A 17548-nucleotide genomic window follows, 5' to 3' on the forward strand; every position below is an offset into this window, starting at 1 on the left:
AAGACAATATAACGACACAATAGATAGTTTAAACACTAGCCATTATGAGACAACAACAGAGAACTCAACTCAAGATGCCAACGAGTTCGATGAGAACTGGATAGGATTCTATCGGTACCCTAAAATGACAAGTGCAATTAATTACACGAAACGCTCATATTCAACAGTAGCTTGTAAGAGCTATCCGAGGCAACACAGGAAGGACCCTAGGTTAACACACCTATCAAAATCCCAAAACCATCGCCCTAAGAAGGCAAAACGCGAGAACCTCGCAGTGAGGTTCATGAAGACAAACCTCCAAAGTCCCCAAGGAATGACTGGAGTCAACCCTAACTCATCGTCCCATGACACTAGAAATAAGACCCCAATGATGTCATCATATCGAGGTCACCACGAAACCCTAAGAGACAAAACCAACACCCCGGACACTCCTCGACCACGTCGTGAAGCCACGAAGGAAAAAGGAAATGAAACGGTGCCTCCCTGGCCCTCATCTCATTCCACTAGACAAAGACTGCGGTCTCGAAACTACCAAACCGACAAGAAGGACAATGTTCCCGTCGTGGGTTCCTTACAAAATAAATTTCTCCTATCCAAGGAAGAAACTCCGCAAAACAAGAATATATCCAAGGGATATGATAAACCCCAAGAGATAATACCCTGGCATCAATCTCTGCCAACCAAGCTGGGACAACGTGTAATTTCAAAACAAGACATAAAAAGTAAACAGCTGGTATACAACATAGCAACGGACAACCTACTCACATAAATAGTAAAAATCACATAATGCATGTTAGTGTATACAGAAGATAACACAAAGCATGATAGTATATTACATATAATCATGCTAAGATGAACAAGCACATATGACACGCTAAAGTAGATAAGCATATACAACATGCTAAGCAAACAAGCGTAAATAACATGATAACTTAGACAAGCATGGACAATGTACTAAAACCTACAAGCATATACAGTATGCTAAGGCAAACAAGCACATATAACTTGCTATGATAAACAAGCATATATCATATACTAAGATAGACAAGTATAAATCATATGCTAAAATGGTTAAGGTAAGCTTCTAAACAAGTTACCACATAAGCAAACAGACAAGTTATCAATTCAAAACATGTTATGAAGAAGTAATTAAACGCATAGAACATGGAAATACAAGCATGATATGCACCCAAAACCCATCGTCCAACGTATTCGAACCTAGGGATTCTGATACCACCTGTGACCGCCCTAGTTTTTCAAGCCAGTGCGTCCTGTGATGAACCATAGTTTGACCCAATAATGGATCTGAAATGTAGAAGCAAAAATATAAAGCAAGTATCTAGGGATATACAACATCCCTAGGACACCAAAATGACCTTCCATGAAGTTACGGAACTCAAAAGAATCAAATGCGAAAGCTAAGATTATAAAAAGGGAAGGGTACTTAACCAGGGGTAAAATGATCTTTTCAAACAAAACTGGATGCAACTGAGCTTACTATTAGATAGACAAGGAAAAATTAATAAATCTAGACTAAAGAATCACTTGATGCGGAGTCTGGATAAAGAAGATATGAAACTCCAAATTTTCATAAAAATAAACTTTTGGGTTTCAACTCAGTGCGGCAAGGGCACTTGATATGGGGTAAAATGGTACTTTCAAAAAGAACTAGATGCAACTGTACATACCATTGGATAAACAAGGAAAAATTAATAAATCTAGACTCAAGAATCACTTGATTCGGAGTCAGAACGAAGAAGATATGAAGCCCCAAAGTCTCATAAAATTAGATTTTTGGGTTTCAAATCAATGCAGCAAGGGTACTTGACAAGGGGTAAAATGGTTCTTTTAGATAGAATTGGATGCAACTGTGCATACCATTGGATATAGAAGAAAAAAATTAATAAACTTAACTCAAAAATCACTTGATTCGGAGTCCGGACGAAGAAGATTTGAAGCCTCAAGTTTCATAAAATTAGATTTTCCAGGTTTCAAGTATATGCAGGGCCTGCACAGATTTTTGGAATTCAAATGGGGTTTTGAGGGCCTAAACGACATTTTTTGAAGAAAAGTTGTGAAGAAACCCCCCCCCCCCTTCCAAAATCATGTTTTCTACATGACCATGTCAAGAGATGTTTTTATTTTTCCAGTGAAATACCCAAAATGCCCCTTAAATCATAACTTTTTTTAGCAAAACCTGAAAAAAGTTCGCACACCAGATTTTCCAGATCTACGAGTTTTTTTCGGCATCAAAACGATTTTTTTGAAAAAACACAAAGAAGACCCCTAAAATCATGTTTTCTACCCAGTTTCACAAAAGAAAACGAAAAAAACACACTGTGGAATACCCAAAATGCCCCTAGATCATAAAAGGGCAAAAACTAAAAAAAATTCAACTTTGCACTAAGTATACATTTGACCCTAAATGCATTTCTAGGCTAAAACAAATATGCACGCAAGCGTAATAAATGATTTCAAGTGCGTGCGAATGGTCCATGGGTCCCGAGAAGACCCGATGCAAAATCAGACCCCCCGACGATGAAAAAAGGCGAAAATGCACATGAAAAGGGAATTTTGAAACTTAAAATTATAAAATAGTTTCAAATTACCATTTGGCCCATGGCCACACTTCATGCATGATTAATGAGACCCTATAGGAGAATAAAAATGGAATTCCCATATCCGATGCACATATGTTGAGGCAATGACTTGTCATTTTTCTATTTTTTTCATAATAAACCTTGAAAGTGAAAATGCATAGAATACAAATTAGGTGTCATTGGCCTATGGTCCCATCTCATACACGTCAAATACATCATAAAGAGTGTACTTATGCACACATTACATGTTTAGAATCAAATATACACATTTTGACATATAAGGCTCAAGTGTCATTTCAAGCCAACCTTTACAAGAATTACAACTTTCAAGTCTACAAATCATCCAAGCATAATGAGAATCTCTGACCTTGATTCCTGTACCTGAAAAATGTCCCCACTATAATGCCCCAGAATTTTCTAAATAAATTCCTCAATTTATTCAAATCAAAATACTTAAGTATTACACCCAGGATCTCAAAAGAAATAACATTTTATTGATAGAAAATCAATTCCTCGAATAAATACAACAAAATCTCTAAATAAATAAATGAAATCCTCAACACCAACTCTTCCACCTAAGCCCGCAACTAGCAATTCACAGTACCTGAAACTGGAAGGGGTGAGACGGGGGAAGTTTGAGTAGGAAAAACCATAACAAGAATCTCAAAGAGGTTTCATGAAAATTAGTTCACAAAATATAAATATACTTTTGAACAAAAATATGTATTTGCAATTTAACAAAAAGCAGTCACAAAATATTTGAGATAAAATCATCCAGGCAATTCAAGGTATAAAGAACCCTACACAGTAAATAGAAATAATCAACACTTGAGCATCAAAATCGAAATTCTGGCCTTCACTGTCTCGGTTCACTGTGCTTTTCCTTAATTTCCTTCTCTGTTCTCAAACTCTCGGTATCCTTACTTAGTGAACAACCACACCTTAATATATAGACAAATTTGCACCGAAACAAAATACAAATATCAAGCAAAGTTCACCATACTCCTCTATCAGACAACATCATTACAGCTTTTCCTTATCCCTATCTTCTTCAAACAAATAATATCTATGTATCTATACCATAAAGCAAAGCCACAGCCACGTGAAAGTATGGCAACATAATTCCTTGTGGGACCCAAAACCATTACATTTCCATTTCTTTTTGCTTCCCACTAATTCGGCACCACCTGCTCACATTTCTTATGCAATATATATATATATATATATATTTATATACAAAACAAAACCAAGTGAAATATCTTTTTTCTTAACCCACTTTCATCATTAGGTGGGACCTGCAAAATACTTCACAAAATCAATCTTTCTTTCTCTCTAATCTCAGCTGTGCACCCTTTTTCCATCCAACAGATGCAATGTATGTATAACATGTATATACTCAAGTGCAAAAAAATCAAATAAAAAAAGATTATGGCAAAAACCACATTAGTAGGATCCGTACCATTTCTCACTCATTTCTTTTTATTGTTGGCTACTCCCATCCTTTTATCAGAAGCCAAAAATATATCATATATATACAATCACAATAAAAAACCAAATTAACACCTTAACATTATTTAAGTGGACCCGCCACTTTACCTTTACCATCACTTTTCCATCATTACATTTATCTATTCATTTCCGATTGATTTTCGGATGGTTGGCAGCAAGCTTCATGCCACCATTTTGAATTATATATATATATATATGCAGCAATTCCAAAAACAATAGCCATTAAATCTCCTTTCACCAATTTCATCCAGAAGCTTCAGCATACAAAACTAAAATCAAAATCAATTAAAATATCAATTGGGTAAGTCTCTAAATAATCAATTTTGTCAACTAAAAATCATATAATAAATTAAATTTAAATTCTTAAAAATCTGGCTTGTCACATTCTCCACCATTTAAAAAGAATTTCGTCCCGAAATTCAGATCCAACAATTTTCGCATACCAGAAAACATCAAAGAAGTGGCAAAACATGAAAGAAATCCTTACCCCAGGTGATGCGAGATTCAGTGACATGAAAAATGTTGTGGTAGCTAACAGTGCTAATTATCCGTCCACAAACTCTGTAACCGTTGTGGTAGAAAGTCAATGCCGTCACCCGCCCACAAAAAAAAAAAAAAAAACAAGTAGTGAATTTGGGACACATACCCAATCACAAAAATTAATCCTCCAAGTTGCTGGTAGTGAACGACATCTGCCAACAAACAACTGGCTACGAGTGATAGCTAGTCAGTACTAAACACTCGCCGACACACACCCGACAACATCATCACTAAACTCATACTTCCGACTGGGTACAGTCTCTGATACCAATTTGTACTGCCCTGAATTTTCTAAATAAATTCCTCAATATATTCAAATCAAAATACTTTAGTATTACACTCAGGATCTTAAAAGAAATATCATTTTATTGATACAAAATCAATTCCTCAAATAAATACAACAAAATCTCTAAATAAATAAATTAAATCTTCAACACCAACTCTTCCACCTAAGCCCGCAACTAGCAATCCACGGTACCTGAAACTGGAAAGGGGTGAGACGGGGGAAGTACTAGTAGGAAAAACCATAACAAGAATCTCAAAGAGGTTTCAGGAAAATTAGTTCACAAAATATAAATATAGTTTTGAACAAAAATATGTATATGCAATTTAACAAAAAAGCAGTCACAAAATAATTTGAGATAAAATCATCCAAGCAATTCAAGGTATAAAGAACCCTATGCAGTAAATAGAAATAATCAACACTTGAGCATCAAAATTGCAAGTCTGGCCTTCAATGTCTCGGCTCACTGTGTTTTTCCTCAATTTCCTTCTCTGTTCTCAAACTCTCTATATCCTTACTTAGTGAATAACCACACCTCAATATATAGACAAATTTGCACTGAAACAAAATACAAATATCAAGCACAGTTCACCATACTCCTCTATTAGACAACATCATTACAACTTTTCCTTATCCCTATCTTCTTCAAACAAATAATATCTATGTATCTATACCACAAGGCAAAGCCACATCCACATGAAAGTATGGCAACATAATTCCTTGTGGGACCCAAAACCATTACATTTCCATTTCTTTTTGCTTTCCACTAATTTGGCACCACCTGCTCACATGTCTTATGCAATATATATATATATATATATATATATATATATATTTATATACAAAACAAAACCAAGTGAAATATCTTTTCTCTTAACCCACATTCATTATTAGGTGGGACCCGCAAAATACTTCACAAAATCAATATTTCTTTCTCTCTAATCTCAGCTGTGCACCCTTTTTCCATCCAATAGATGCAATGTATATATAACATATATACTCAAGTGCAAAAAAATCAAATCAAAAGCGATTATGGGAAAAAACACATTAGTGGGACCCGCACCATTTCTCACTCATTTATCTTCATTGTCGGCTGCTCCCATCTTTCTATCAGAGGCCAAAAATATATCCTATACATACAATCACAATAAAAAACCAAATCAACACCTTAACATTATTTAAGTGGACCCGCCTCTTTTCCTTTACCATCACTTTTCCATCATTACATTTATCTCTTCATTTCCCATTGCTTTTCAAATGGTTGGCAGCAAGCTGCATGCCACCATTTTGAATTATATATATATATTCCAAAAACAATACCCATTAAATCTCCTTCCACCAATTTCGTCCAGAAGCTTCAGCATACAAAACTAAAATCAAAATCAATTAAAATATCAATTGGGTAAGTCTCTAAATAATCAATTTTGTCAACTAAAAATCATAGAATAAATTAAATTTAAATTCTTAAAAATCTGGGTTGTCACATCCACTACGTGTGTGAGTAACATAAAGCTACTCGTAGGAGATGTGCATGCAAAGAGCTAACGTTTTGCAAACTTACTAAGTTGATACAAATCCATTCAAACGGTCATGCCACCTATCGTCTATATTGAAGGTGAGACTTAGGGAGCATCCTAAGCTACCTAGAGTATTCTTAGCATAAACCACATCATTCATGCAATTTAAACTACACAAAAGCATGTGGTAAGACAAATAATTTACAAGTATACATATGTAAGTATACAATCAAAATTGAAATGCACTTAAGAAAAATATACAATATGCAAGTATACTAGGTTATCTAGAAAGTAAAACATCAATATACAAGGGTACATACTAAGTATGCTAAGCAATCTTGAACTGAAAGAACGATATATATATTCAACTATACATTTCTAAGTATACTAAGAAATGTTAACATACATAGCATACAAGTAGACAAATCCAAGTATACAATGCAAGAAATGAAGTATCATGCATCCTAGCACAAGTTAAAAGCAATCCAATATTAGAACTAGGAATTGAATGCGAAATCAGCAATTGGTGGAAAGACAAAGGACATAAGGTCTCAATGACCAAGCAAGTGGTTCCGGGTGACTAGCCCGTAAGGTACTACCTAGTGCACAACTAAACCTGGAATAAAACCATTATATTGGTGATTTTGGATTACTAGCCCTTAGGGTACCACCCGGTGTGCACTATATGAAATAGAGGGAACTCTCATTCCCCGTACAAGAGCCATGCCCTAGCCGTACCAATTTCCAATGTCTATACAAGCTTCCAAAAATCATTAAGTTGTGTAACAAGTATATCACATATACACAATGCACCAAAATCAATTACCACACACAACCAAGTCATGGAATACACACAAGCCATGTCTTAGGCATTCAAGCTACAATGGCATATTAAATGTTATATAAATAAAATGTGAATACTTATAAGTTAAATCATAACTTCAACTCATAGAATACTATCATGTAATCATATCATAAGTTCCAAACTACAAATTAAGCAAGAATACCACTTCAATGCCTAAATACCTCAATGGAAGCATAAAAGGAAAATTAATTAACTTAAGTAATTAATTTCTCGAGATTACAAAGCAGCTCCAAATGTTTTACAAATCATTTATGTCAAAGGTCATATCAAGGCCTATTTTAATTTCATGATACAAGTTAGTCCTACACTAAGAATCACTACGTGAATTAAACTTCATAGAAGAAAATAATTAAATAAAGTATTCAAGGCTCATTCAAATATTCTCAATTCAAGGTATGTTAGTGAACATATCAAGGCCCACTTTAAAATCAGATTACAAGCTAATTATACACTAGTTACAACTAGGTAAATTAAACTTAATGCCAAGAAATTAAACAAATAAAGTTTTCAAAACTTATTCAAATATTCTCTATTTAATATATATGATAGAACATGCCAAGCTCATGATACGCACAAATGTGTACCACTTAAAAATACCACTTATAACAATAACACATTCATCATTACAGATTAATGTTATAGTAGGGGGTTGTCGAACCACAAGGATTGCTAGTTTATGGCAAAGAGAATTGTAAAATTACTTCCTAATTTGATAATAGATATAATAGTTCGATTAGAATGGATTGAACTGATAGAGAGTAGGTTAGGGAATTGACTTCACCTCAACCTCATAAAGATGGTAAATTGCACTCAACTTGGGGATAGACAATTATATATATAAAATGATGTGTAGAAGAATAGAACTACCACAACATCGTCAAGAAGATCATACATTTCAGGACTAAGCATGACCCACCTTTGGTTAGCATGGTTCATCCACCTAAACTAGGTTGTGGTATAAACCATCTTCCCTAAGCATGGCCTATCTATAATGACCCTGTCATTTTCCTTCCTTTCTTTTTTCGGTGATTTCTTTTTTTCATCCTTTTCCCTATTTCGTCCTTTTCTCATTTTTCATTTTTCCTTACGTAACCTCACTTTTTGTGCTCAAATTTGATTCTAGCTTTGCATGCATCCATAATAGTTGGTTTCCATGATATTTGTATATTTTACTTTCGTAGAAAGTACATTCTTGTTGCTTACTTTTTGTAAAGGGCATGGATGCATATCTTTTTGTTATTATTTTTTATTTTTGGGGTTTTAGTGTAATTACTCAAAGTAATTATTTTTCGTCTTAGGGACCATCTTGTAATTTAATTTGGAAGATATTTTAGAAAAGGATCTTTTTGCAATTTTTGGAAAATATGACAAGTGTCACATTCTCATGGAGCCACTTGTTGGCATTGTGGTGGAAAGACTTGGATGCATCATCTTGTGACATTTGGAGGGTGGAGATTCACCCACATGTTGGCCTAGGATTGGTGCACTTGTTGACTTAGATGGTTGACAAGTGTAAGCTTAAGATTAAGCCTATGAAGGAGCCTTGGATTTGTGACAAGTGTAGGCTCACAAATTAGCCTTACGTTGTGTGTGTGAGAGAGGTAGTGTAAGAACACATACTGAGTGGAGGATTTCTAGACCTTCCACTCACCATTTTCACATTACCTTTCTCATTTCCCTTGTTCTTCAAAACCCTAACCTAGCCACCATTGGAGGAAAGCTTGGTTAATAGCTTATTCCTTCATTTTGGCCTCCTTCCACTCACCTTAGACCATTAACCTTGGGAGACAAAAGTTTCCTTTCACTCTCCTCTTCAAAACCCTAGAATTGTTTTTCCATTTTGAGCTTGGATTATAGAGATTCAATTCTTTATTGAGGTAGGGGTGGTAGTATATTTATACTTCAATTTTTTTAAGTCCTTTGGGCTTTAATATATATTGTGTACATGCTTTTAATATGATAGTCTTGCATATTATAGGAAGCCCTCACTTTTTGACTTAGGGTTTGTTGATTTAAGCATGTATGATATGTATTTACCTTGTATACAAGGATTATATAATTTAGTAGTATGCTAAATTCTAGTATTTTCACATGTGGTAGTAATATAGAACTCTTGTAGAATTATTAATCTTATATAAAATTCATATTGATTTGAATTGTTATATTTAAGGTGGTGATAATTCTGTGTTATTGTCGAGGCACGAATTAAATTGATAAGTTGGTGATATTATTTTGTACACTGTATCATGATGAGAACTTGTCATTTATTATGCCATTCTAGACTAGGAACCCTAAGACATGGCTTGTGTGGTTTCAAAATACTTATGCATGGAAGGTGATATATATGCCTTAATATGCTATATAAGTGTTGAACTTGATATATTTTGGATTCTCTTGGGACATTGTTACAAGTGACATGGCTAGAGTTTGGCTCTAGTGCAGGAGGTATTAGTTCTCCCCATTTATAGTGTGCACTAGGGTGGTATTCCTAGCGGGTTAATGCCCGGAATATGTGACGGCCCTAGTTTTTCAAGCCAGTGCATCCTGTGATGAACCGAAGATTGAGCCGATAACGGATCCGAATTGCAGACGCGAAAATAGAAAACAAGACTCTAAGAAGTCAAAGTGACCTTCCATGAGGTCGTGGAACTCAATGAGAACTGATGCGGAAGCAAAAGATCAAAAATATGACAAATAAGCCCTCAGGGGCAAAATAGTCATTTCTAAAAACTATGGACTCGGGTGCCACAAAGCACACCGCTGGAAGGATAATGAAAAACTAATCAAAATGGACTCAAGAATCGCATGATTCGGAGTCCGGATGAAGGAGAAACGGCAAGACGAAGAAAAACGAGTGCTTAAGGCTAAAAGGGTAAACTGATAATTATCCAGCAAGATCCGGGTGCAACCGAGCACACCATTGGAAAGACAACGAAAAATTAATCAAGTTTAAAATTTTTTTACTCGATTTGGAGTCCGGACGAGGGAGAAACGAGTGTTTGAAGTTTTGATGTCGCGGCGGCCCAACGAAGGTCATGCCATGCCCCATGCGCGCCCGGCACCCAATGGCATGCCCATGCTGACAGCAAGGGTCCAATGTAGGTTTTCCAAAATTGAGGCTTGAAACGGAGGTCAAGACGAGTTTTTTTGGAAAAACACGAAGAAAAAACCCCCTCTAAAATCAAGTTTTCTACATGACTCGCGAGAGAATTAAAAAAAAAACTCATTATAAAATGCCCAAAATGCCCCTCCATGAAATCTGGTAATGAAGGCCAAAAAGCTGCTAAAATGCAAACTGGAAGCAGAAATTTCACGAGGGATTTCCGGTACCAAGACGACATTTTTTGGAAAACGACGAAGAAGAAACCCCCCCCCTAAAATCACATTTTCTATTCAACCACGTCAAAAGAAGAAATTAAAACTAATGTGAAAGGTCTAGAATGCCCCTAGATCAGATTATGCAACAAAATTTCAAAATGAGTCCATAGGAGGCTCATTTCACCTAAGATGAAGGTTTGCCCGAAAATAACCATGCACGTAAATGTAACTTACCTATTTAGATGTGCTACAATGGTCCATGGCTTAAAAATACCACCGATACAAAATTCGACCCCCCAACGGACAAAAAGGCAAAAATGAACAAGAAAAGAGAAATTTGAAAACCAAAATTATCAAATGCTTTCAAATTACGGTTTGGCCCTTGGCCACACTTCAAACATGATTTATAAGACCCTATGAAAGAATAAGAATGGAATTCCCACACCCGATGCAAAAGTTATGAAGCAATGACGTAGTATTTTTCAATATTTTCATAATATTTCAAAAATTTAAAGTTTCATAGAATATAAGATACATGTCATTGGCCTCCGGCCTCATCTCATACATGTCAAATGTATTGGATAGAGTGTACTTATGTACACATTACATAATTGGAATAAAATATTACAAGGTTAATAAAGTGCTACAAAAAGGCATTTTATGCTAACACTTGCATAAAATGGAAACTTAGAAACTACAAGCCATCCAAGGAGCAATAAGCATCACGAACCAAGTCTTCATACCTGAAAAATGTCCCCACTATGTGGGTGAGTAACATAAAGCTACTCGCAAGAAGTGAGCATGCATCGACCTAGCATTTTACAAATTATCACCTTATGGTGAAACATGTTAAAGGGTTCATGCCACCTAACGTCTATTTCAAAATGAGACTCAGGGATCATCCTAAGCTACTCATGCCATTTAAAGTGAACAACGGCACACAAGGATACATGCTCAAGTATACTAAGCATTGTTAAAACAAGCTACACAACATACAACCATACATTTCCAAGTATACTAAACCTTATTAAGACAAGTCATGCAATGTCTAAGCATATGTACACAAGTATACATTTTATATGGAAATCTCATAAATCAAGTATACGAACATAAGTATACTAAGCTAAAAAAGATACGCCTAAAATAAGTATACATGGCACAAGCATACTAAATGAAATTTAAACTTATGGAGCAAGTATACAAGTTCAAGTATACTAAATATGATTCAAATATCCAAAGCAAACATCAATTCTTAAGCTACAAGTAATCCATGATTAACAACTTGAAATTGAATGCGAAATCAAATAGTGGAAAGACTAGGACATGTGGTCATTAGACCAAGCAAGTGTTTCCGGGTAATTACGACCCAAAAGGCACTACCTAGCGCGCACATGCATAAGTTATTCCGGGCAATTACGACCCACAAGGTACTACCTAGTGCGCACTTATAACTTTAAAGACTCTTGTCTCCGTAGTAGAGCCAAACCCTAGCCATCACGTGAAATATGTCCTTACAAGCTTTCCAAAATCAATAAGTCCAAAACTTATACAAAAATCAATAAGTTAGACCAAACTTATACCAAATCCACTAATGCATAAAGCCATCTTCCATGCACAAATAAGGTCGAATCCACACAAACCATATTCTAGAATTCAAGTCTAGATGGCATATGACATGTCAAGCCTCCAATATGCAATTTATACACCAAAATAATAATATTATACAACAATTGAACCACATTACCACACTAAGCCACAAGTACTAAATAAGTCCCAATTTAGTAACTAGCTTCTAAGGTAAACAATTGTAATATTCTAACAAGCTGTACACCTACACAAGATATATCTAAATAAGTTACGCAAGTCAATGATATTCTATATCATGCTAAGTCCAATTACCATTTCAAGATGACTCAAGTACTAATTCTACATAAAATTAGTAACATGCTCATAAGGTGATTAAACAGACTACATTTCAAGGGATTATCAACCTATTACCTCCAATATCAATTTAAGTGACCAACACACTTAAAATGAAATTAATTAAGCTCATTAATTAATTTTTCTCTAGATTTTCAAACATTTCAAAATGTCCTTGATTTAATATATGTTAAAGAACTCACCAAGGCCTACTTTAATATGACATTACAAGTTGGTTTCATGCTTGATACAAGTATGTGAATTAATCTTTCACAAAAGATAAATATTAAATAAGTTTTGCAATTCTTACTCAAATGCTCCAAATTTAATATATGTTACACAACTCACCAAGGACTAATTTACTAGCATGCCACAATTTAATTCTAAATTATATATTATCATTAGAATTAAATCCTAAACAAAGAAAATAAATAAATTAAATTCTAAAAACTTGGACAAGGCATGCTCACAAGTTGTATATGCTTATATAACAATCAATACAACAATAATATAAACCTCAAACACCCCCTACCTTAATTTGAGATAAAAATCTCAAAAGCCATCAAAACGAAACGGCTCCGAATCCGACAATACTTCGGGGTTTCGTTAGGGACAACGCTATGAACGATAAACTCCAAAGAGGACCCATGAAAATCACAACTTGACTTCAAAACTAAACTCAAAATTTGGCCAGAAATGGGTTCTAATAAGGGTGAAAGAAGCGCGTAGTTAACACGAACACAGAACGCAAAGGCCCTACTATGTTCTAACAAAGAAATGAAGTTCAAATGAGGAGAGAGAAGGTGGCTGCCTCCCTTGGGCTGCCATGGAAGCTTTAGGTCATGCAAGAGAGTGGGGAAGACGAAAAAATAAAATATCTCATCCCCCTTTTTTAGAAATCTCAAAAAGTGCCCCGAACGGGCCTCGCCGGGTCCGAAAAAGTGAAATTTGAGCAGACGTGCTCAAATGATAAAACTCTATGAACGAAAAAGATTCAAAATGAGAAAATAAGAATAACAGAAGAAATGGCATCAAAGATCGAGTCCTGAACAGAAAGTTATGCCCTAAACAAGTTTGGCGCAAACTGGGGCCAAAAACCCTGAAACTGGAAAACATCGACCAGAAGGGACTTCTAAGAGTTTATGACTCGATAAAAAGTGAAAATTAATCCCGTACGAAGATCCAGGCTCAAAATAAGATAATTTGCAACAACTTTCATTAATTGCACAATGGCCTCCACAAAAAGGGTTAATTGCAAAACTGCCCTAGAATGAAAATATCTTCCAAAGGATATTTTCTTAAATACCCTTGAAATAAAATATCTTCAAAAGATATTTACGAAAAATACCCCAAGAAAAGAAATTAATTTCAAAGAATTATGCATCCATGCCCCTATGGACACCAGGAGCAACCAGAGTACATTCTTGCAAAAGTAAAGATACGTATTTCGTGGAAACCACTCACGATAAAGATACATGAAGTCAAAAACCAACTCCGAGCACAAGAAGTGAGGTTTTACCTACAAAGTGACAAATGGAGAAAAGGCGAAATAGGGAAAAGGACGAAATAGGAATAGGGACAAAAAAATGAATAGTGTTGAAAAACGAAAATTGTGGAAATGACTCGATCCTTAAAGGAAGTTGTCAATCCACGGAAAAGAGCCTCAGAAACCATTTCCAAGCACTGAAGATGACACTAAGTGACGAAAAACCATCCGCAGAAAAGAAAAGACAAAGGAAAAAATTTATCCGCAAAATTTGAGGAAAAAGGAAAAGGAAGAAAATGACCGGGTCATTACAACCTTCCCACCTTAAAGGGATTTCGTCCCTGAAATCCAGCCCCAACAAAACAAAAGGCAAAACTATGATAACTACGGAGTACATCACCGAGTACCCCACGACATGCTACGAGAGCAATTCCAAAACTAGAAGACAACACGTAAATCAATGCCATTCGCACCCACGTGTTTACGACAGGACAACTTCTCAAAAGAAAAATGACCGCATGACCGCACGACAAGTCAGAGGTCACTCACAGAACCCAATGCCAAACAAAGGAACGGAAGACAACAATCGTAAGCATTTCTCCTGATGAACCATCATACCGATCTAAAATAACCCCCAAAAGAACTCCAAGATAATCACGTATCAAATCAAGGTACAGAATTAAGACAACATGGCAATACGAATAGTGATCAGAACCCGCCCACGACGTACTCAAATGTGTGGTAGCAACGATAGTACCTAGTGCCCGCCCACACTTACTCGTCAGTAAGGTAGCATCGACGGGAACTAGCACTCGCCCACAACACACAACTTTGTACGGTAGCATGACAGAATAAGGCACTTGTTCATAACCTGGCCCCCACCAGGTCTACCCATGAAACCTTTCGATACCAATGACATCAATGTCATGAATCATCATTACCAAAAGTACTATGGAAACCAGGCATCTTGTGAGAGTTGGGGTAGCAAATCCCAAAGCTCTGACAACAATGTCACAGGCATCGCTATGCTTAAGGCCTTAAATCCTCAATACCATAGAACCAACAACTCCAATGTCTCGAAATTCCAGATATCATCCTAAAACAGATCAACTACAAAACCACACCGAAATCAGACATCGGATCAAAATCCCTATCACGGATGACTAAATCCCTGAAATACAAGTCCACTAAGCGGTACACACATCAAGTCCTGACAACCAAAGTCACAAAATGAATCTCTCAAAACCGTGCTTAGCATCACCAAGCTAAATCAAAATCCTTTAATTTCAATCCACAATCAATCACTGGAACAACAATTCCTCAAAACTACGCCAAGCCATAACTAGGAGAAGAAAACTCCATAAACAAGCCAAATCCAACAGCGATCTTTCAAAACCTCTCCTATGTCTCGAAATTCCAGACTTGTAAATCCTCAATACCATAGAACCAACAACTCCAATGTCTCGAAATTCCAGATATCATCCTGAAACAGATCAACTACAAAACCACACCGAAATCAGACATCGGATCAAAATCCCTATCACGGATGACTAAATCCCTGAAATACAAGTCCACTAAGCGGTACACACATCAAGTCCTGACAACCAAAGTCACAAAATGAATCTCTCAAAACCGTGCTTAGCATCACCAAGCTAAATCAAAATCCTTTAATTTCAATCCACAATCAATCACTGGAACAACAATTCCTCAAAACTACGCCGAGCCATAACTAGGAGAAGAAAACTCCATAAACAAGCCAAATCCAACAGCGATCTTTCAAAACCTCTCCTAAGAGTCAACTACATCCAGGTCTCCAAAAACCAAAGCAAGTCTCCAAAAGACATTCTCAAAAGAGCATCGAGCTCACCTCATGAATCAACCAAATCCTCAATCAAATGGACACAAGTCCCTGAAAATGTTCTCACACAAATCAATTCACTTTGAGCACCACAACCCCATCTCTGAAAAAAAGACAATAAGGTCAAAGACTTCAGCCCCAATATGGAAGTAAGTCGACCAAAATCCACCAAATCCTCACCAAGGACTCAAAACCGTGCACAAGGCAATGAAGAAAAGAGACTCACTCCTTGTGAAGTCCCAAACACAGACCAAGAAAAGGTGAGAACCCCATCCCCCCCACAAGTGTCAACATGACGAACACGAAAAGGAAACATTCATCCCACCTTGAAGAAATGGACAGCTCAAGACAAAACAAATATGACAACAACTTGTCTCAAAACAACGTGAGCCCTTACCACACTGATAAAACTCTAACAATCCATCTCCAAATCTAAAGGTGACACTACAAGTGACACTAACAGTGCAATGCTCTCACCAACCCCAGACATCAATCAATCGACTTGATCCCCAAAAGCGTCATCACCCAAGGAGAACTCAAAGAAAGTGACAACTATTGATATACCAATAACAACCAAATCAATTACTACGACTGATCCCCAACACAACATCATCATCATCGATCAAAAGGATAACACCTATCAAAACAAAAGCCAAAGCTGATTCCAGCCAAACTGTGCTCATAGCTAGCCAACACGGTAGCATGACAGTGCCATGCACTCGCCCATAACGTACCCGCCCACGAAAATTGCAATCTCAAAGGAACCTTCCAAAACAACTAAGGTGCCCAAAAGGTCTAAAACCTAATCATGGCCCAAAATCAACAAATCCAGTACTACGGTCATGCCTAATGGCTCACCCCACGAGAGCTTAAACAAAAGGTGTCTCTCCACCTATTTAAAGTTAACTTTAGGTCAACAACAACCTAAACTACAATGAAACTATGACTACAATCACCATCAACCACAACTCGTGCCTCAATGACCAATCCCGTATCATGCCAAATATGCAACACAATTATGCATATACAAATCTAATCTAGTATACATCATATGTCATCCTCTTTACATTAGAATCAAAACAAGCTAAACAAATAGTATAACACATATAGCACGTAAGCACATAAACATGTTATCAAGCCAAAACATGTTATCATGAAGCATATTAACACGTAAAACAAAGCAACAGAAATGTGATATGCACCCAAAACCCATCGTCCCAAGGTATTCAAACCTGGGAGCTCTGATACCAACTGTGACAACCCTAGTTTTTCAAGCCAGTGCGTCCTATGATGAACTGAAGATTAACCCGATAACGGATCCGAATTGCAGAAGTGAAAACATAAAACAAGACTCTAAAAAGTCAAAGTGACCTTCCATGAGGTCGTCGAACTCAATGAGAACTGATGCAGAAGCAAAAGATCAAAAATATGACAAATAAGACCTCAGGGGCAAAATAGTCATTTCCAAAAACTGTAGACTCGGGTGCCACCAAGCACATCACTGGAAGGACAACGAAAAACTAATTAAGATGGACTCAAGAATAGCATGATTCGGAGTCCGGACAAAGGAAAAATGACATGACGAAGAAAAATGAGCACTTAAGGCTAAAAGGGTAAACTGGTAATTATTCAAGAAGATCCGGGTGCAACCG

The 17548-nt window shown here is 36.3% G+C and overlaps 1 long non-coding RNA gene across 1 annotated transcript; it reads right to left on the reverse strand.

Moving 5' to 3' along the window:
* Positions 1–3074: 3074 nt before the first annotated feature.
* On the reverse strand, positions 3075–5890 carry LOC132306211 (uncharacterized). Its single transcript, XR_009481854.1, has 2 exons — positions 4756–5890; positions 3075–4670 (listed from the first exon to the last, which is right to left on the reverse strand). It is a non-coding gene; the product is annotated as an uncharacterized LOC132306211 (long non-coding RNA).
* Between the last annotated feature and the right edge of the window lie 11658 nt (positions 5891–17548).

This window comes from Cornus florida, unplaced genomic scaffold, assembly GCF_030987335.1.
Source record: "Cornus florida cultivar Cherokee Brave unplaced genomic scaffold, ASM3098733v1 CherokeeBrave_3.0.0_Hap2_Chr05, whole genome shotgun sequence".
Taxonomy (NCBI): Eukaryota; Viridiplantae; Streptophyta; class Magnoliopsida; order Cornales; family Cornaceae; genus Cornus; species Cornus florida.